This window comes from Diorhabda sublineata, chromosome X, assembly GCF_026230105.1.
Source record: "Diorhabda sublineata isolate icDioSubl1.1 chromosome X, icDioSubl1.1, whole genome shotgun sequence".
Classification (NCBI taxonomy): domain Eukaryota; kingdom Metazoa; phylum Arthropoda; class Insecta; order Coleoptera; family Chrysomelidae; genus Diorhabda; species Diorhabda sublineata.
The window spans coordinates 12,145,663-12,167,646 of record NC_079485.1 but is presented as its reverse complement, the minus strand read 5'-3'; the positions used below and the strand labels follow the sequence as shown (position 1 = coordinate 12,167,646).

Below are 21,984 nucleotides of genomic sequence, written 5' to 3'. Positions count from 1 at the left end.
ACAAATCTCGACAGAAGTATAATCAGCACCTTTGACATACATTTAATAAATCCCCTGCATCTAATTTAATATCTACGCCTTGAATCTTTACTTGCTTCATCGCCAACGAATGTACCTTTATTTCTAACAATTTCCTTGTTTCCAAACTAAGCTATCTGAATGCGGTCGAGCGTCGGTTTAATAGTGGGAGATTATGTGGGTAAATCCATAAAAGAAAGAGAATCTGGGTGAGGACTTCAAGATGATGTCGATAGTACGGCATAGACATTAAAAATACGTCTACAATATCCAATCCATTACCAATGAATAGAGGTAGAAAGCTATGATAATATTTGTTTTAATTATATCAACTTTTCATCTAAATACATATAAAATATATCTTATTTACTTTAAAAACCTACCAAATTTTCAGTACACAAACACGCGATATTGATTTAAAACGATTTTAGGTGATGATTGCTCTATCTGTAGAGAAGACACAAAACACCTACCGAATCAGTCATTCAGCTGGAATCAAGTCAACATGTTTATATTCCTGCACTAGTTTAATTTTATGCATTTTGAAAGTATCCAGATAGAAAGCAAAACGATTATAAATACAAGGAAGGTTACTAATGCGTAGAACGAAGAAGTTAACATGTAAATTCAACAAAAATAAAATTAATGAAGAGTAATATGAGAGAAGGGGGCATATTGGGATCATCTACTGGGTAATATCATGTAATAATTGTGATGCTGTTCACATATGACAGATATCTCAATATTCAGCCAATAGATTCAAATATCATCAACAGGATGAAAAATAGTTGCATTAACAAATAATGAAATATAAAAAAACATACATTTAATTATAAACATTCAAAAATCCTTGAAACCCAGTTAATAACAAGAAAAATAGATTTTTTAAAAATTTATATTATACTTAAAATACTAGTATATTATTCAGAATTTTAATAATATTGAATATCATCGGTAACTGGAAAATAAGTTCGCTAATAATCATGTTCCGTTAAAAACGAGTTCTTAAAGAAATTAACTATTTCTTGCTGTTATTCAAGCAGGTTCTAAAGATGTTTTGTTATGTGTTTTTCTGTATTAGTTAAATTGAAAACATTTCATGAAATACCAGGTGTTGTTTTAACGCTGTATAATATTCATTACATTCAACTTACAGCTATAAATGATATATGGAATGAAAGAGCAGTTTACATATAAGAACAAAGTGTTCACGGTTAGTATCATTCATCACACGGCAAACATAGAATTCAGAAATTTTCACTTTTTAACTTTTTTCTACGGGTAGAAAATTATTTATTTTTCGAAATTATCTGTTGAATTTGTAGTGGTGATTATAGTCTATTTCAGAAAAGTATAGAGCAATAAAATGGGGAATTCCGTCCAGTTCGGCTCAATTTAGGTGTCGGCCATAGGTATAGGTCTTGTATTGTATTGTGTAGGGATTACCTAGGTTGTAGATTATGCAGTAACGTTTTGCGATTAACAGGTACTGTTTAACCATCTATTAGTGCATCTGACTAATTCCAACCCTATTTCAGATTCGGCTTAACCGTGCGCCGTAAGGGCTATATAGTATTCACAGTATTATAAAATGAGTAATAAAATGGCGACATTTACACCAACGAAAAGATATTCCCATAATTCTCCACTATCAGTGAATGAAAGACTTATTATTTTAAATGTACACGATTGCATAAAATACGATTACCCGAAATTTACTGTACAAGAAACTGTCGACCGAATGTTCCCGAATTACTGAAGTTGGAAAATCCACCGTTTTCAACTTATTGCGGAAGAGAAAGATAGCAGGCCAAGTGGAACCTCCCAAGTCCAGGCAGACCAGTAAAAGTCTTTGATAAAGTCAAATCAAGATCACTTTGAGAAATGGATTTTGCCTAGGAAAAGCATAACCGTAAAGCACTTTTACTGGAAAGCGATGAAATTGTTTGCTGTCGACGAAAATACTTAAGAAGTATAAAGCACTACAGAACAGAGCAGAAGAAAATCTTTTATCTTGATGGGTCGTGGATTAATGAAGGTTATACAGTACCAAAAATGTGGCAAGACGAAACTATAACCAGTGCTCGCCAAGCTTTTATGGAAGACCTGTCAACGGGTATTAAGGTGCCTTCAGGTAAAGGGAAAAGACTAATAATCGTCCATATTGGAAGCGAAGAGGGATTTTTAAAAGAAGGTTTGCTAACCTTTTAGTCGTGCCATAAGGAGATTACCACGGGGACACTGATTTGGATGTTTTATGAAATACGCCGTGGAAGATATATCAGAAAACCATAGTGTAACTCTGCTGCGCACACCGCCATATCATTGCGAACTAAATCCTATAGAATTTATATGGGCGCTAGTGAAAGGATTTGTAGCAACACGAAATTCAAAATGAAAGACGTTAAGCTACTGTTTGATCAAGCCATTAAGGAGGTGACACCAGAGAACTGGCGAAAAGCAGTCCAGCATATCATTAAAGAAGAGAAGAATATGTGGGATCTTGACTACTTGATCGATCGGACCGTCGACCCGTTAATTATAACGTCAAGAGGAGATGACAATTCCTCAGATGATGAAGAATATTGATTTTTTACAATTTAATTCCTGTATAATGTATTTTTTGTATAATGTTCAATAGAAAATAAGTGTACCTAATACTATGTACATAATGCCTAATTTTTAATCTGTTAAAATAAAATTCTTTCCTTTTTACGAGTATCCTACCAGCACGCCTTTGGCACACTATTTTCAGTTTTTGTGAATTGATAACAATAGGCTAAGCCCATATATTGACCCCAATCCGGGTGGTACTACCTGCACTTGATGAAAATAAAGAATTTTACAATAAAATCAATGCCAAACTATGAAAGTGGCTTAAATATTCGCTGGGCCACGTTCTGAAATAAACTATAGTGGTATTCAGTTTTCATTAATGTTAATATTAGTGGGTTTTGTTTAATTTTATTTTTATTGGAGAGATAGGTTGGATGACATAAAACTGGTCTATCCATAAGAGAAGTTTCCTATAAGACTGCACTGTCATCAAGCCGAAATCATGGAGTAAGGGGTTCTGGACATCGTAGATCGACGGTGGAAAGACAAGATGTGAATGAGATTTTTGGCTCTCAACCCTTTCTGCCCCAGCGAACATTTTTATTTGAAGTAAATATTCCAAGCGATTTCAAGTTCGGACGTACGACGTACGTTTTCATAATTATATACCAACGAACGTACGCTGTATGTCATAAATGAATTTACACTGAAAGCTGTAATAACAAAATTATATTTTATTATACCCAATTTATTTAACAAAATGATTATAACGGTTGAAGAAGTTTGACATACACAATGCAGGTCTTGTAGAGCACAAATTACAAAAGTATCTAGTATCGTGTCTGATGTTATTTGACGAGCACATAACACATCTTCGTTGTAGAGTATGAACAACAGGCTCATCACGAACTTCAATTTGTTGCCTTTGTCGTCTAGGAAGTGGCTCATTTGCATTTGGGTCAGCAAATGCTCTACAGCAAAATTTTAATATTGATAAAAATCTGTTTTGACTCTCTCTCCCGAAACCATGGATTATTTAGATTATAGCGCGTAATCCAATAAATTGAAATTTGTGACTTTTTATTGAGGCCCACATGTAGTAGATATCCAAAGAATATTTTAATTTCTTTTGTGGTAAAATCGCGCCATTGTAGACAATGAATTTTAAAATCTAGATATGGTTGATTTACAAAATATAATTGAGCTTTCGTATTCGTACATTGCACAATAAAATTAAACAATTCATCTAGCAAAAAGGCATCTACACACCTTGTAAAAGATACGTCTTCATCGGGAAACACATCAGGATTTGAACCTGCAATTCCAAGGAAATCTGGCAGATTATCAGGTCGAGTATCCCCAAATGGATCGCCTATCATATTCCATGCAGGTGGATGGTCATCAATAGATGAAGTATTAGTAAGGTCTGATAAAATGTCATCGTCACTACTAGTGAAATTTTCACGTTCACTGTGGATGGAATATTGTCGAACAGAAAATCGGAGTCTGAATCACTGTCACTCATGATTAGAGATAATCTAACGAAGACTGTACTCTAAATCTAAATTTGAAACTAGAATACTTGAAAATTTTAATTATAAATCAAATCAAAAACCATTGCCTTTGCCAGCTAGACTGAAACCGGCCGCTTATCGGACTAATAAGACAGAGGAAAAAGAGAACTATTATACTGGAATGTATACAAATATTAATAGTTGTTGATAAATATTTTTTCAGTGTAAGCAAAAAATCCCAAGTTAAAATCACAACGCATATTTGACGTACGGCGTACGTCCACTAGTGCTAAAAGGGATAAAGATCGGTTTAGCAGAACCCAGGTACTTAATCGTAACTTAGCGCTTTGTTAAATGTAGAAGATTGGAAGTAGTTTTTGTTTACGTGGTCATTTTCATTAACTTGAAAACGAAAAAACGAAAACCGCCACCTTTATACCCTCAAAGTTATCTGGATTTGTTCATGATTGATTTTGCTATAATTTTCCTCAAAGCTAGCAGAAAAACAGGAACAAGAAAAATTGGCCGAGTTTTCGACTAAAAAATATCTTAAAATTGAATAATGCCCGTTTTTCAATTACATCTGCAACCATGGAGAATTTATTACTTATGGATTTTTCAATACAAACTGCTTACAGAATCAAAATTCATTACTTCTTCATTTTATTCCTGGCTCTGCAGACAATTATAAGATCAAAATCTATTACCAACAAATTCCAAATTATCCCAAAGGCATTTTCAAACCCTGCGAAGCTAGCAAAATCGGCTGCTAATGTAAACTTAGCATTAGTGTCATTTCTGAAGAATCGGCCGATACAACAAAATTCATTTGTTAACTATCTGTTATTATCTGTTATAACACGCAGTCATACTTTTTCATACATTTTTGTCCACTGGTGAGGGTTCCAAGAAGTTTGTTCACAAAAATTGTCAGTGTGAAATATTAAATTAGTAATATTATTCTAATTGATGTAAATGTCAGCCTATTTCATTTTTTTCCTCCATTACTTAGTCAGGTCGAATTCTTACCATATTTGTATTACGTGACATAATAAAAAACATACTGACAAAAAACCCGCGACGCCTACAAGCCCGAACCCAAATGAATTTCAGGCGGACTTCAGCTTAAACTCTGAAAATCCGTTCTCGGCCCGACTTATCCGGTCAGACTTTATGTAAACGTAGTTTCATTTCAGTACTGTGCGTAGTAAATGATGAAATTGTTTGCTCCTATTCTCTTGACATTGTCGAAGTTAAAATAATGGTAGAAAGTCTGGATCAATGATAGAAAAGTCGAGAAGCACTTACCCATACAAGTGAAGTTGATGTACAAGGAAAAGAAAGTTATCGACTAGTTTCATATTAACCACTTGATTTTTTGCTTCCACGCAAATATTCATTCATCATCTCGTTTTATACTCATCCATTATATCTGGTTTTCATTGAGTCAATTGTCTCTTTCAGAAATTAACTATTGTTTTAAATATATACATTGAATGACAATAAATTGAAATTTCCATTTTCTCTTTCAATGTTCTAGACACTTTGAAATTTTCATTTCAATAAAAAAATTTTGTCCAATTTAAAAATGTTATATTGGCACCATTCAAATGTTACTAGGTCCTATTGAATTGTTTAAAAATTCTGATAATTATTGTCAAAACTTTCACTTTTACCTTTACTTCACGCATTCTTGAACTCACAATAGCTTGTCTTTGTAGTTTACCCACAGCATCTATTAAATTCTATATCTATAAGCGCCAACTCATTTAAATATTCGACGAATATATGTATAAAATCTACAAATAGTTCTCAAAAGATTTCTTTATGGGCAAAGTTCAGTTTTTCTTTTTGTTGAACTATTCATTTGTCCCAAACTTCGTGTTTAAAGTTCACTATTCAGGTCTTTATAAAGCTAGAAAATATTTTAATCAGCTTCCATATTTACACTTTCTTTAATATTTTCTATGAATTTTTATGACTTTTTAGGTAGAAATAGGTTGTTGTCAATAAAAATAAAAATTAATTTCTTTAAAACCCATTCAATTGTAAATATTTAGGTTTCCAAGGCCCGAGTTTCCAACAATCCATCTACCTGCTCGTAGATTAACAATTCATATCTGTGGAACCACTATATTAAATTCATAAATGCAGGAAGGTAATTAAAAATTGTGACCCTTGCAAAATCAATACAGGATGAAACATCCGAGTAATATTGAAATATTATAACGAAAATGAATTTTACTATTTCTGTGTCGGGTAGGTATCTTTACACCTTATTAGGACGAGTTTATGGCGTTTTCTAAATTCTCAAATGATCAATAATTAAATTATTAATGTGACTTGGGACTGACAATTAGTATGGGATATTGATAGAAACATTGTGTTATAGATGAATGTAAAACGTGAAATCTAGCTCCAGATAAACAAAGCACATATTTCACATAATAATTATATTAGCAAGAATGCCAGAAACTAAGTAAATTTTAAAATTTGAGTCATATTAAGTTAGCTCGTGAAATATGGCAAAATTATTGATTTATTGCTCCAGCAAATGCAGTAAATATTTTTAAAATCTAACCTGGAACTTTTTTCAATCCTGAATGTTAGATAATTAGTTCCTCTGACTAATATCAAAATATGTAACGGGGAGAATGTGAAACACTTATAGATATTATACTAAACTCAAATTACAAAAGCAATTCTTGCTAACGCGTGGCCATTGCTACAGAAAAATTAGAAAAGAAATGCGGTGTTCGCCTGTGTATGATTAAAAAGTCGTTAGTGACAGTTGAGTAAAGTCTGTTTTTATCGTTCGTATGGTATATAAAATGCCCCGAATTATAGAGACAATAAAACAAACCGAAATACATTTCAAGCCTACATGTGAGCAAATACTGATTTCACGAGTTGTACAATTCCAACGAAATAAGAACGAATAAATACTGGTAAGGCTTCTACAAAAATATATGGAATGATCCTCAAAAAAAGCTTTATTGGGGTTAGACATGAAAGGACGAAAAGGTCAATTTAGTCAAAAAAATAGGTGCTCAAAAAATGATTGGATAAAAATCAGGACATTTACAGTTCATAGAAAAGATCACGGTGGGTCACAAGAAGAAAATACTTCACTCTAAAATTTTGCATTTTTTTTATTCAAGCAATAAAAATAGTAGTGCAGAGCCGTATTAGATTAGATTAAAAAAAACTACAAAAATAGATGGTGGCATATACATGCGAATATATATGAATAGATAAATGAAAGGGTAACGGATTATTACACTAGGTAAGCTGTGAACGGTATTTCCAACCGAAGTATACAGAGAATTATCAAATTATCAATATTTTCTAAACATATAACAGTGAACTAGCTTCAGAAGAATGTTGCAGAAAATGTACTGTCTGTTCCAAATTTAATAGTTGCTTAAAGATGGACTAAAACTTCTTTATATCCACGTAATTATCATTAATACCATTCACACTATGTCAGGAGATACCTATAAGCCTCAGATAATTCCCAATTACAATGTAATGAAAGGAGCGGCCAACACTTTAAAATAGTTGGAATAAAAAAATCTAATCACAGGCTATTCTGTTGTGTTGTGTTTTTGTATTGTCTACATCGGTAAATCCATAATAACGAGAGAATGAAAATGAGAAAATATAGCAGTATTAAACGGCATTTAGAGATTGAAATCTCGTATAAGTTCTACATCAACAACCATTATAAACTTTTACCTCATTTTCAAATATGCGTACCTATATAGTTTTTTACGCATAAATTATCTATGCCTACTTATTCATAAGAAGTTAGTGAGATTGACATGTTTATTGATATACCACCAACGCATTAAAATATAATAGAAAGAGGTATTTTTAACAACAGGAAATTTTTACTATGACGCTTCAGAAATTGTCACGGAGTGCTTACTTATATTCATAGGACTAACTCATCCTTTTTCATTTATGTACTTTCACAAATAATTGAGAAATCCAACGAAACAATTGCTGTACACAAGATAAATATGTAATTTTGTTCTACTGTATACTATATTATAGTTCAACTGTATATTATATTAATTATGAATCATCATGGTTTTTCACTAAATTCCATGACGCTTAAAAAAATACCGCAATACTATGAGAATGAATCTTGTTTTTTAATTTATATCTAAAACTGATGGAAATGCTGCAAGAGCCCATTGTTGCCAAATGAACTCTTTTAGAACATCCCCAGGTAACTAATGCTAAGATAACCTATACCTAAGTAAAGAAGAAAAGAATAAATCTTAAGATAATTCGGAATCTATACTTACTAAATAGAAACAATCAATTAAGCATAGTGTAGTTGAAATCATAATATAAAAGACAAAACTACCTACAATTTTCATGAGTGTTAATTTTAAAAGATATTGAACAATTTTCTTTCTCGAGCCATTTTCGATATTTTAGAGTACTAATTAAATTTTTTAAATTCATATAGGTACAAACACATTGCTGAAGATTGTTTCGACATCCGGAAACAGTCCATTTTAGTTTGTTGACGGCATGAATATTTTTAAGGCATGTTCGAAACGTTTTCTAAGAAAACGGTATTGGAATATTCCTAATGTTTAAAATTATGATCGTATTGAAATACTTAGAAAACAATATTGAAAAATTTATATTTAATTCCATCAAACATTACAATCACATTTCTTAATGATTTTTGGTTAGCCATTCCTAAGTATGTTATGTCTAAAATGTTTGCTACCTTTCAATATACCATCAAACCTTGACTGTTTTATTTAAAACCATACACCACATATTTATTCGAATATGAAACAATCTAAATAAGTACTTTTCACATATCTGAATTGATTAAAGTTGTTCTCATGAAATATACAATAAATACCTACAGTGTTATTAGGGAAACGAAATACCTCTATTTACGACATTAAAAACTTTATCACGATCACAAACTTAGTTCCAACTATTGTAAAGTATTTCTTCTTGTATAAGCACTTGAAAGATATCATACACAGCTCTGTAACACAATAGAATACGGCGTTCGGGCATTTTGCAAAACACCGACAGAAACCGAACAGACACTCACTCCAACATATATCTCGAATGACTGCTGCTGCTGCTACACTGCCACAGGTACATTGGAGTTGGAATCAGCGCATAGAACGTTTAAAATGGTTACTGACTACGCAGGCCCGTACAGAATAACGGCTTGTATTCTAGGGGCTTTAGAATATTTTAATAAGAAGTTAAAGGTAGTGAAAGGCTAGTGTAAAAGGTTTTTATTACCTAGCCGATTAGTTCGACATATTTGAGTATAATATAATTCGTGGCTTATTCAAAAACAAATATAATTTCGGTAATTTCAATCTTGAGAGTATTACTATTAAGAAACCAACATGCTACCCAAATTTTGAGAATTTGCTCCCTTGGGGTCGTTACAATAAATTTTCTTTAACCGTTTTTATATTATTCTTTTATGTTTCTTTCAGGTAATATCCGCAAAATCTTTTGAAATAAAGATACGTCGAAGATTTGTAGAATATTTATAGAAATTTAGTTGCAGCTGATAGGAAAATTTATTATAATAAAATATGATGCTACAGGACATAAAACTAGAACACTTGAGTATTTCTTTGTTTTTTAAATGGAAACATAGTTTACTTACTAATTGCTTGAATCAATAAAAGGTCGTTTTAATAGGAGCTTTCAAAAATAGCCCACAACCCAAAAATTACGATATCCGATACCTTTGTTTTTATGGTTTTATTGGTCTTTTGCAAATTATTTGTGCAATGTTGTTAGTGAATCAATGAGCGTAAATCGAGTTGTTGAAACAAATCCTCAAAAATATAGAGGGGAGACGCGGTCAGTGCGATTTGTTTGGTGTGCTTATAGTGCAGATCTGAATCCCATCTAGGATGGGATTACTTTTTAGGCTTAAATGTGATATAAATCGTAGCTTTTACTACTACCAAAAAAGCAAATACTTGTTACTTTGTTATGCTTTTCGTTGACACAAAAATTATAACAAAGGGAAATTGTTAATTGCCATTACTAGCAATAAACAAGCGATAAGTCAGTAAACTACGAGGTGTACAAATTAAATTATATTGATTATTTCCGATGTTTTTATTCGAATGGTTACAATGTAATAATATAATAATCAAAACAACTTTCTTGGGACGCTGTAAAACACTAGAGACGGTTTTTCCAATCCATACAATTATATGTGCGGAATTATACTATTGGAAGAGAAAGAGAACATCAATTTATAGCTTTCTATTTCTCTCTACTGGCTAGTAAAATCAAAACTTTTTATTCTCTTCCTGTGCCGTTCACACTACTCGAAACTTCCACTTCATGGCCATACAATCAGAATTGAGTATAGAGATTTAGACAGTAGTATACAGATACAGAGTTGTTTGTCTCTCTTCCGGGCACAGCCATATGAATGTTTTCTAGTATGAAAGTCGAGTGATTAGTTAATATCTGAAAACGCATAAACTAATTTTATTCAACCTATTCATTGGTAATACCAAATATTTAGCTTCAAAATACTAATAATAGTAAATAATAGGTACTGCCAGGTACCTATTCTTTTTTGTAAGATTGGTTTTCTTTTTCCTGTGTTTTTATATAGACAATTTCTAAATAGGCTTTTTTGTTTGCTTACTGCAATCCAGGGATCTCCAGAATGTAAGAGATCCAGTTTTAATGTATAAATCGAGAGTCTAGCAGCCGTTAAGTTAGTTAACAATTCGATGGCCTAGTGAGTACATCGGGAAAGTGACGAGTGATGCAGAAGTGGAATACCAAGTATTTAAATAAATTAGATGTTAATTGTGAAAATAAATTGAATATTAGTGAATAGTTAAGCGTGTAAGTGAATAGTTAGTGTATAAATAAATTAAAGTAAGGTACACCATGTGAATAATTGATAGGCTTGGAGGGAGGAGACAAGCTACATACGATTTAACATGACGTCGACGAGTACAGCAGGTGTTAAGCGTAAAGTGCTCCAAAACAGTGATAGTTCTACTAGTTCTGTAGATCAGACTGCAGATCAGATGATAGTGTAAAGGATGAATATTATATGGAATTAAGTTATGATAGTGGATCTAGCGAAGAAAGTGATACTTCGATATGTATAAAAAGCATGTGGCTTATTCCCTTTTAAGCATGATAGTAGTAACTTTTTCATGTAAATATTGGCTTATCACTCGATTTTTTATTTTGCCACTTTTCAGTAATATAAATAATGGTTGAAACAGTTCAAAGATAAAGTTAGTAGCGGTTTATTACCTTTTCTCGAAAAAAATATTCCCGTGTAATTTGTGGCTTGCAAAAAAACACAAAAATTTGGGTCGCGCCTATGTTGACTGGAATGGTAAAAAAATTCCCCTCAAAACCATAGGACCTCTATGTCATTGCAAAAAGGATTTGCAGATCATTGGTTTTAGGCGAAAAAGAGATAGTTTCCCATTATTTCTGGAATTTGGATTCGTATGACACACAGAATGCGTATCTATTTGGCACAATAAAAGCTATTCTTAAAAAAGAAATTAGCCGAAGAAGACAGAAAGACAAACTTTTTCAAATTTTGTAAAATAGACCGAGTTGATAAAAATGATATGCAAGAATTTCCTCTCTATTCATGGTCTTCAAAACTCTAACACAAGAATATATTCACACAGATTCGCGAGGAATGTGCGATTTCAAACAGTGACGAAACTACCAAAGAGCGACACGTGTGAAATGTGTCATCGATACAAAACAACTCGAGTCAACTGAAAACGACGAAGCTAAACTAAGATAATTAAATCTAATTTAGAACTACACAAAAGAAGAGCACAAGCAATGCAAGATAACCTTAATAATGAAACTGAAGAAGCCACACAGGAAACAAGAAACTTCTTATTTTTTTTTGACCTTCAACAAGGTCTTTTAGTGTCGGATTTGACTGAAGGAAAAGCGTTCTACCTTAGAAAGTCCTGGATGTACAATCTTGGAGTCTATAACTGTAACACAGGTCGAGCATTCGTGTTCATGTGGCCAAAACAGAAAGCAAAACGAGGCAGCAACGAAATAGCAAGTATTGTTTCAAAATATATTAATCGTACTGCCCGTTAAACAGAAGAACTAATATTTTTTACTGACAACTGTGGGGGACAGAACATAAACTGGACGGTAATGTGGTTATGGGTACAGATGATAAGCGAAAGTCAATGAACATAGATTTCTTTTTTTAGTTTATTTTGTGTGATGTTAAGAGAATAATTATTTTCGATACTTTATAACAGTGCCTAACTTTTTAAGCTGAAAAGGGCAATGAGCTACATTTTTTCCAAAAATTACAAAAGTTTTGTGCTCGATTAAAAATTATAATATCAGGATTTGCTTTAAATGTAGGATTTGAAATAACTAAAATATTTGACTTAGTGGTTTTGAATAACAATTATTTCATCCTTAGGGAATTGATCAATTGAGAATAGTGGTACGAAAGTTTATAATATAATAAAATATTTAATTCACATTATTCAAATAACATCAGATATAAATACAGATGTACACGACACTGCTGTCTAGCTGCTAACTATAATGGATGAGCTCATGACTCATGATGTTTGTTATCTTCACTGTGTTTGAAGATTTTGGCGGAAAATGACATTCTACAACTTCATATCATGGTTCGCCATTAGGCATTTTGACACATTATGTGGGTTTATAAAATTATGTTTATGATTCAACCACTTTATCAACTATATTAAATGTATACTCACAAAACGTCATTAATATTTAATGACCAATGGTACTAAATATAAAAGAAATTCTCAATAATTATACACCAAGGCTGCTTAATACTAAATTATTTATTACGTAATGTTCAGTACGAAATAATAAATAAGAAACTAGACAAACTACTAGAATAAAGGTCATAGGAGTGAAGATTTATCGTGTGCCTAGATTTCTGCGATTTGCGAAGGATCGTTAACAGTTGTGTATTGAAGATTTTTTTTTTATTTCACTCATACAAGTGCGAATAATGTTTGAAAAACAGATTTTCTATATACAAATGTTCTTGTAAAATAAAACTTTCATCGTTCTTTGATATAAGTAGAATGTCAACTATACGAATATGATTTAATGGATTTTTTTATAATTCTTGATGTAACTAATTCTTCTTGAAGACCAAACCATACCGTATCATCAACTATGTGTAAAATCAACCAATAAATCAATGATTAATTTTTTTTGGAAATTGTTAATTTTTATTTGCGACGCCATATGTATGATAATTCAGGAAAAAAGCAATGAACAATTATTTTAATCTTTTTTATTTCGCCTTCCAATACATTGTAACAAAAGTTCATTTCCTCTAATAACTCTTTTATTATCACCGTTTTAATAACTTGTACATTCAATTGCTATCACAAATATTGGCACTTGAAATAAATATTTGAATCATTTTTAGTTTTTAGATCAGGTTACGTGACAAGAAACATGATGAATCATTAAAGAATAATACTATACTATATATATTATATTCGATCTAAATTAGACTAATCAAATGTTCTAGTTCGAATTAATATACTAAATTTTGAATGAAGAAGAAATCATATTCTGTTGTTGTATAAAATTATCGCTTAAGAGATAAATCAAAACAATCTATCCACAATTGTAACAAAACATTATTTATCAATTTCGTCGGAAGATACAATTAACAGAATAAAAGTAAATTTCATTCAACTCGGGACGAAATTATGAGTATAAACCCGACTACCTGAAACTATATACAGGACATTATAATATTTTATAGAATCTATCAGAAATTTCAAGAACCTAAACATATTTGTCTACTAAATAAAGACAATTTTTTTCATAGGTTGTGGCACTAAATTTTGAAGAAGTGATTGTTAAAAAATCTATTTTTAACACGTGTACCCTATTCTGAACGATATTGAAGTCTTTGTCTATATTATTAGTGATTTTTTATTTTCCAATAAGAAACCGCTCATAATATAGCTCATTACAATTCACATATATATATATATTTATATATATATATATATATATATATACATATATATATATATATATATATATATATATATATATATATATAAATGCATCTAAATGTTCTTGATTTTAGGTCACTTCCGTTTCAAAATTAGTTCTTATTTGATAATTTTCAAAAGAAATATAAATTTTGACGCTTCGACTCAACAGTCTTTATCAAAAATTAAGTCGAAACGTCAATATTCTATCAATTTTTCCCCTTACAAAGATCTTTTCACCCAACTGTCTTAGTCCATTCTAGTTATATGCCGCATTCAACTGAGTCTTTTTGCTATGACCACATATCCCATCTCAGCTTGACCATACACCTTAGTACCTTTTTATCCTATATGTTAATTTTGTTTTGATCCAACTCTCACTGCCATACAGCACCGTTGGTTGTATAACTGTCTTGTAAATGAGTAAGTTGGCGACTCTTGAAATCTTTTTTAATGTTAATAGTCCTCCTAAGGCCAAACTTTTTGTTCCCTCTCATCAGTCTTTTGTCAATTTCCCAGGTTTCACCTCCTTCGTTTGTCACTGTCACTCCCAGATATTCTAACTACTGGACTTTATCAAATCTATACTCCCTGTTTTACGTACTTGTCACTTTTAATTGGTTGAAGTTGTTTAAATCTATCCCCATCTCCTTTTGTTCATTCATGTGTAGTCCATACTCTGTTGCATTCTTTTCAAAGAATAGAAACATTTCCTCTAGTTCCTTTTTAGTTCTATTTATAAGCACCACATCATCTACGTAGGCAAGGATTTATGTTTTGCTGTTGTAAATCATCTCTTGGATTCGGATGCCACTACTTCTCAGTATCATTTCTAGTAAAGGTTGAAGAGCATTGTTTGGGTCTTCTTGCTTTAAACCTCTTTTTGTTTCAAAATTTTTCTATAGGCTTCCTTCGATTATTTCATTATTAGTGTTATACAGTGTCATTTTTACCAAATTTAGTATTTTCTTAGTTTTCAGAGTGCTGCTAGTGCTTGGATGGATGGAAATGTTTTTTACCTATTGAATCATACGCTTGCTTGAATTCAAGTTTAATCCTTGGTCATATCTACTGTTCTCGATTGCTTTCAGAATGAAAATTTGATTAACGTTTGACTTTTTCAAACCTCCCTGGTACTCACTCACTTGTTCAGCCTAATCTATTTCCTATAGTTCTAGCTAGGACTTTGTATACGACATCCAATAAAGTAATACCCCCATAATTCATGCAGAGTGGCACATCTTATGTATTGGTTTAATTATAAAAAATAAATTATTTATCAATTAATATTTAATAAGAACAAATAAACAAATAAAACGTCAGTAGTAACATTTCGTTAAAAATTTTTGTTTTTATCATAATTTTTAGTCTTTTAAACGTTATTTTTTATTTATTTATTGATTTTGTTTAATCTGTTTACCTTTGGAAGGAACCAAACATTTTTAATTATAGTTATTCTTTTCCATATTGAGGAAAAGATAGTAGAGAAGCTGCAGCAACTGAGTTCGTTATCTAATGAGATCGCATTGCTGAAGTACCAGCGGTTTAGATTAGTTCATAGTTGAGTAGACCCTTATCAGAAGTTGAAGTCTATTTTCAAATTTCTAGATATAAGAATATAGTATGAAAAAACTTCGCATTACAATAGATTGAGTCATACACTTATTATTCTACATTATTGCAGTATAATGTAGAAACTATTGTTTGGTATTTATTGAAATTGTTTGATTCCAATTCAATATTTTGAAAATTAGTGTAAAATAGAACATGTACTAGTTATTTGTTAATTGATGCAAGATTTGTTCATAATAGATAAATGCGAAATTATAACAATTTTTTTAAGCTGTTCAAAATTTTATCAAAATATTTAAAAGTAACTGTAAGTAACTGTAAGTCCTATTCTACGGATGGCTCTATTAGTGACAACCCACTATAAACGAAAACTTGCATTGTTAGTAGTTGCATGTACATATAATAAATCATTTCTTTATTGCGCAATAAAATTGTTTTGTAAGCTTCCAAATGAAAAATCTTTCTGTTCACTTTTAAAATCTCCCAAAAGGTATTATACAGGTATCATTCTACTTTCTACCTATATTATTAAAATGTTTCAACAGGCCAACGACTGAATTCCAGTTCATTTGCAGTCTCCTAAGACATGTTGTATTTTGTGAATACTTTTTGAATTTGTTCTGTGACGTTTATTTAAATATAGAAAATAGTGAATATAAGTCACCATATAAACAATTGTAAAATGAGAAATGTTGAAAGGGATATAATCATAGAAGTAGTTTTTAATTATGTTATGTAAACCGACAAAACAAAGAAAAATGTTTACTTTCAAAAAATTCACAAAAATATTTATCAATACCAGAGTTATGACAATTTATGGTCCGAAAACTTTCTAACTTAACTAATGAACAATAGATGACCTTGGAAATTCTTTTTTCTTGATTTTTTTGGAAACTACCAGTAGACATTAAAGCAATATTCATTAAAATCGAGCCGAAATACATTCAACTTCAAACGGACGAACTTAATTTCTGATAAACTAGAATAGAAAAATTAACTTTAACAGAAAATGCCTAAATAGAACAATCAGTTTATATCCTACTTCGATACATTTATCGTAGCTCTTAATGTTTTCAATTACATTGATCGGTTCTTGAGAAGCAATTCTCGCTCATGCCTAACAAAATAATGCAGTTAGTTTCTGTCCCTTTGGTGGGTTTTGTAGAATGTTTGTGTTGTTATTCATTGAAATCAAATCAGTGGACTACTACGACTTATATTTTTTTGGATAATATTCGTTCAGCCATTGCTTCACAGCTGTGGCGTGATACACTGAACACTCATTTAATTGGAAAGTTTTCTGCATTTCAATACAATATATTAAAAAGACCAATCATTCAATCTTTTCGAATCCCACACCATATTTAAAGTTTCTAGAAATATTGAATTTTACAGTTTGTTACCCAATGGGGTACATACGACAATTTTATAATGATGCTTCATTTGTAGTTTACATGGTTTCCTCGGTAAACATCACATTTTTCAAAAAATATTTGTTGTTTCAATATTCTCCTTGAGTCCATAAACTATATTTCAAGCGCTTTGACTCGCTTTTTTGCAACGTGTTAGAATTTCGGTTAACAGTCTCAATCTTAATTGTTTTGAGACACCTGTGAATAGCTGCTCGACGAACAATTAAATTTATACTAGCAGATCTTGAACTGATCATAGTTTCATTGAATATTTTCTGTAATTAGATTTATAAGTCTTGCATTAAATATTCTACAAACCTCGCTGACACTTCTATGATTTTTTCTTTAAAGACATATCATAATCGTTTCTTTAATTAAATATTCGTTTCATTAAGTACTATATACTTTTTTTAATTCGTTGGTTATTCTAAGAATTATGAAAAAAATTAAACGTAAAATCTACTTAATCTCTGTTTTTTTTTGTAATTGTTAGATAAGATTAATTTCCGAATTAATTTTGTATTCAGTAGCGTAGATATGGTTTTTGTGAAAAAATCGCTAATGACCCTTTTCAGTTTTCGACTACGGAGTAGTATCATAATATCCTCTGGGAATAAACATTGAAATATTTCTCTTCAAGTGGGTGTTTTATTATTTGACATAAAAAACTATTGAAATCAGTAATTTTTTTCAGATTTCACATGAGTCACATTGTATCTAGTTCAGTCAAGAGTTAAGTAATACTTTTTTGTCCAAACTATGGTTAAAACCGGATTTCGCGTATTTAAACTATTTTTCATGTCATTGCAACACTTTCAAAAGTGTGGGAATACCTCGGAGACTTGGACCACCAAAAGCGTGCAATGGACTTAGCTTCGCTCGAAAATATACAGTGTTTCTAATCCATTTGGTCATTAGCAGAGTAGAACCAAACCAGTGATCACACACTTACAGCCTACCAATTTGAAAATCTTGATTTTAGGAGTATATAGTATTGACGTGTCAGCAGCTCTTGACAAATCTTATCCAAAGCACACAGAAAAAATAAGAGAAATAATAAGAGTTATTCCGTGTATAAATGATGTAGACGCTAGTAGCAAGTTGGAAATAATGGTAAGCCCAGTTAAAACCAATATCATACATACAAGAGGTAAAATGACTCTACTGTCGAAGATCTTGAAGTGAGTAAGAAATTAAAAAATTCTAATAAATTACCAAGTTATGAGCTTGGTTTCATAATTTTTAATTTTATCTAAATTTTATTACACATTGATAATATGTGACATTTTTGTAAAGATATGTTTTACAATTTCATCAACGTTATATAGCCAAAGTTAGGAATAAATTCTGGACAATTAACCCCTTTAAACCCTATGAGTGTAAGCTTGATGTGGTTGTACACACAACAACACACACAACCGAGCAGAATGACACGAAATACAAAATTGGTGATATGCGGATTGATATATAAATAAATTAGAAAATTTCGTGGGGCAATACATTCTTGATTTCAAGATGAATTAAATATGAAGAGCAATTAACAACATGTGGTCTAGAACTGGAAATGGAATGGATTAATTTCCTAACGCCATATGTACTCTTTTGACGTCTACCTACCAGGGGTGGTCTAGCTCTTATCATTTAACACGTGAATGTCAGATCTTGTTTGAATCATTACTTTAGTATATACACCGTTAAATTGAGGTAAAATTACTCATTTAAATAATATTGTTAATTGATTTGAAGTCTGGTGAAATAACCACAAACAATAACAGTAAAATATGTCTTACTGAAACAGAAAGAGACGCCAATATGATTGAATGTACGAGGATATATTGAAAAATTCTTAGCCTACTATAGAACCAAACAAAATTTTAATGTCAAAATATTCTCCTTTCTCTCTCTCAAAAAAATGTTTCTTTTTGCTCTGCAAATCAGACCTCCCCAGCTTTTATTACCTCCTCGAAAATTTACAACCTTTTAAACTTTTTTTCTTTTTTTCAGTTTAAGAAAAGGATGATAGTCGGACGCAGACAAATCTGGTGAATAAGGGGGGTGTTCTAGTAATTCAAACCCTAAATGCATGGCAACATGAGATTTGTGTGCAGTGGCGTTGTCCTGCAAAAACAAAACACCTTTGGATAGCTTTCCGCGTCTTTTCTCTTTAATGTTTTTCCCGTATAGTTGTCAGTAATGTTGAATAGTAATCTCTAGTTATTGTTCTACCCTTATCCAAAACATCAATCATGATTACTCCATGGTAATCCTAAAAAAATTAAGCAAGAACTTTTCCAGCAGATTTTTGGACACGAAACTTCTCAGGTCTTGGAGAACCAGAGTGTCGCCAAATATACCCAAGTCTCATCCATAGTAACAAATCGGTTTTAGAAGTCTACATCGTTTCCAAATCGAGCACAGATCGAATGCGATGCTTCAAACATTTGGGGATCCATTTTGCAGCAATTTTTCTCTTTTCTCTTTCTCTTTTAGCCCAATTCGACGGTCTAATAAAATCATGTCATGAACTGCATCGATACTTTCGGGGACTGACACAGAAACTGGCCTTTCCGATCGGTCATCATCTTCAATGGAAAATACCTCTTTTGAGGTTTGCAGTCCAATTTATCACGGTCGCATACGAAGAACATTGATCACCAAGGGTATTAAGCATATCTTCGTAAATCTGCTTACCTCTTAACCTTTTTAAATACAGGTACTTCATTATGGCTCAATACTCCAATTTTTCGATTTTCACAATTTCGGTGGACATCTTTTTTTCTTTTAATTTATTGCGTAACTCTGGTTTACTTTTTTGACGTAAAACTTTACATTGACACTTCTAATAAGTTATTGTTCATTGTTATGGTAACTGAATATTTTGTTTATGCATGGAACTGGTCTAAGCTAACTAGATATCAATACATCCTCGTATTGACGAATTTGAAGAATATTCGGAGAAAGATACACAAGATATGTCTACACTTGATTGTTATATAGAAATATTGATTAAATAATTAACAAGGTAACAATGTAATACGAAGCACATCCAGAAAGTAGGTTTCCCTATTATTAAAAAGAACTCACACTTTTAGGAATCAGTACGGCAATGTTTCACCTATTCACCTTGTTCCCATATGTTTTTAATCAAATTATATATTCGCGTCCTTAAGGCTTCACCACCATACTTCATAACTTCTATTGAAATCCCATTCCTAATGGCACTTTATTATTCCCTCTACTTCTATATTCGATGGTATTTCCTCCTACGAGACTGGTTCATTCACTGCCTCCTCTTCTTCAAATTCGTCTTCCTTATTTCTTTTTGTTTCATTGTTTAGCAGTTCATTGAAATATTCCTTCCGCCTGTCCAGTTTTCTCCTATGAGTGAGCCATCTTTGTCTCTGTAATATTTCTGTCCGGTCTTCTTTGGTATCTTACATCTTTTTGCCTCTTGATAAAAATTTCTAATGTCTTTGTTCATGTTGTTCAAAATTTTCTGTTTGTCCTCCAGATGCTTTCGTTTCCTCTCTCAGCATATTTTCTTTGCTTTCTTCCTTTTCTTTGGGTCTTTCAAAATTCTCTGTCTTGCTTCTGTCTTTCTTCTAATGCCTGTTAGCAGTTTTCATCAAACCATTCTTTCTTTGTCTTCTTCTCCACCCGTCGTAGTTTTTGCTGTGTCACATCCTTCATTGTTTTCTCAATCTCTGTCCATCCATCTCGATATCCTCCCATGTTTGTTTGTTCTCCAAATTTGTAGTCAATGCATCGTTTAATGTACTTATGTCATATTTTACTAGATCCTGAGCCTCCCCTGAGTTTGTCTCGCAATTGTCGTCATGTAACCGTCAAAGTTTTAAGAACTTCCCAAAACTACTTTGTTTTAAATATAAAGGGAAAACAAAAGAAATGTGTGCAAGCACAGTTCAATTCTATTTATATCAAATGATAAGTAAATACAAACTACTTTTTTTTAATTAGTAAATCAAATAATAGTTCAAAATAATTGTCAGGTAATCCTAATTATAATAGAGGAAAAATTTCAACCTTACTTATTTTGTAAAAAATTTATCAGTATGTGGTCTCGCCAATAAGCAGAAAGCTACGAGCTTGGAAATATTTTAAAGCAGTGTTTAATCGTTTTTTAATGAAACTTTTCTTCCTAAAGTTATGGTCAGGTTTACAGTGACTTTTCAGATAATATAATACACATTGTATTGTAGTAATTTAATATACAGCCGTTACAGAAAATATATAAGCATTACTAATTAATTTTATATTGACCAGTGTGAATAGTTCGGTTCTGTAAGTATGAACCGCTGTAACGCACTAAACGTAAGAACTGATTGTATTGGTGCTAATTTAAGCTCGTAATATGGTAAGCATAGCCAATTATCAATTTTTTATGTATTTTTAAATAAGATGGAGAGGAAATGGTCCGTGAAACTTGAATTGGTAGTATATCTCAAGATTCACATTTAGTTTTCAGAAGAGATTTTAAAAGAATTAGTTAGGCAAGGATTTTTATTCTACCATGCACCTTGTTCGTAACCATATCAAAGAAATGATTATATAAACGGTCCATGGAATAAAACCAAATTTTTTAAAAACTAATTCTCCACTTTTTTTATGTTTTTGAGTCATATATAGACTTTTTGTGAGAAAAATTTATACAGATCTAGTTTATTTAAAATTTGTATTAACAATCCTCAAATTTTTTATTATTTCTAAATGATTCTTACGGATCTACGAATATTCAATAACTAAAGCTAGTTAAAGTAATAATGTTTACAATTAAATAAATTTCTTCATCTATCTATATAATCCATATAAAACAGGAATTTCATAAAA

At 31.4% G+C, this 21,984-nt stretch overlaps 1 protein-coding gene across 6 annotated transcripts in view; it reads right to left on the bottom strand.

Annotated features, from left to right (window-relative positions):
- LOC130451832 (latrophilin Cirl) overlaps positions 1-21,984 on the bottom strand; it is a 365,678-nt gene that overhangs the window by 248,038 nt on the left and 95,656 nt on the right. Inside the window, exon 1 of one of the 6 annotated variants that reach the window (XM_056791134.1) lies at positions 9,011-9,209. The exons of the other annotated variants lie outside the window; for them this stretch is intronic. The gene's annotated coding sequence lies outside the window, so the exon portion shown is untranslated. Of the gene's footprint in view, positions 1-9,010; positions 9,210-21,984 lie in introns of those variants that run through there. 6 annotated transcript variants of the gene reach the window in all.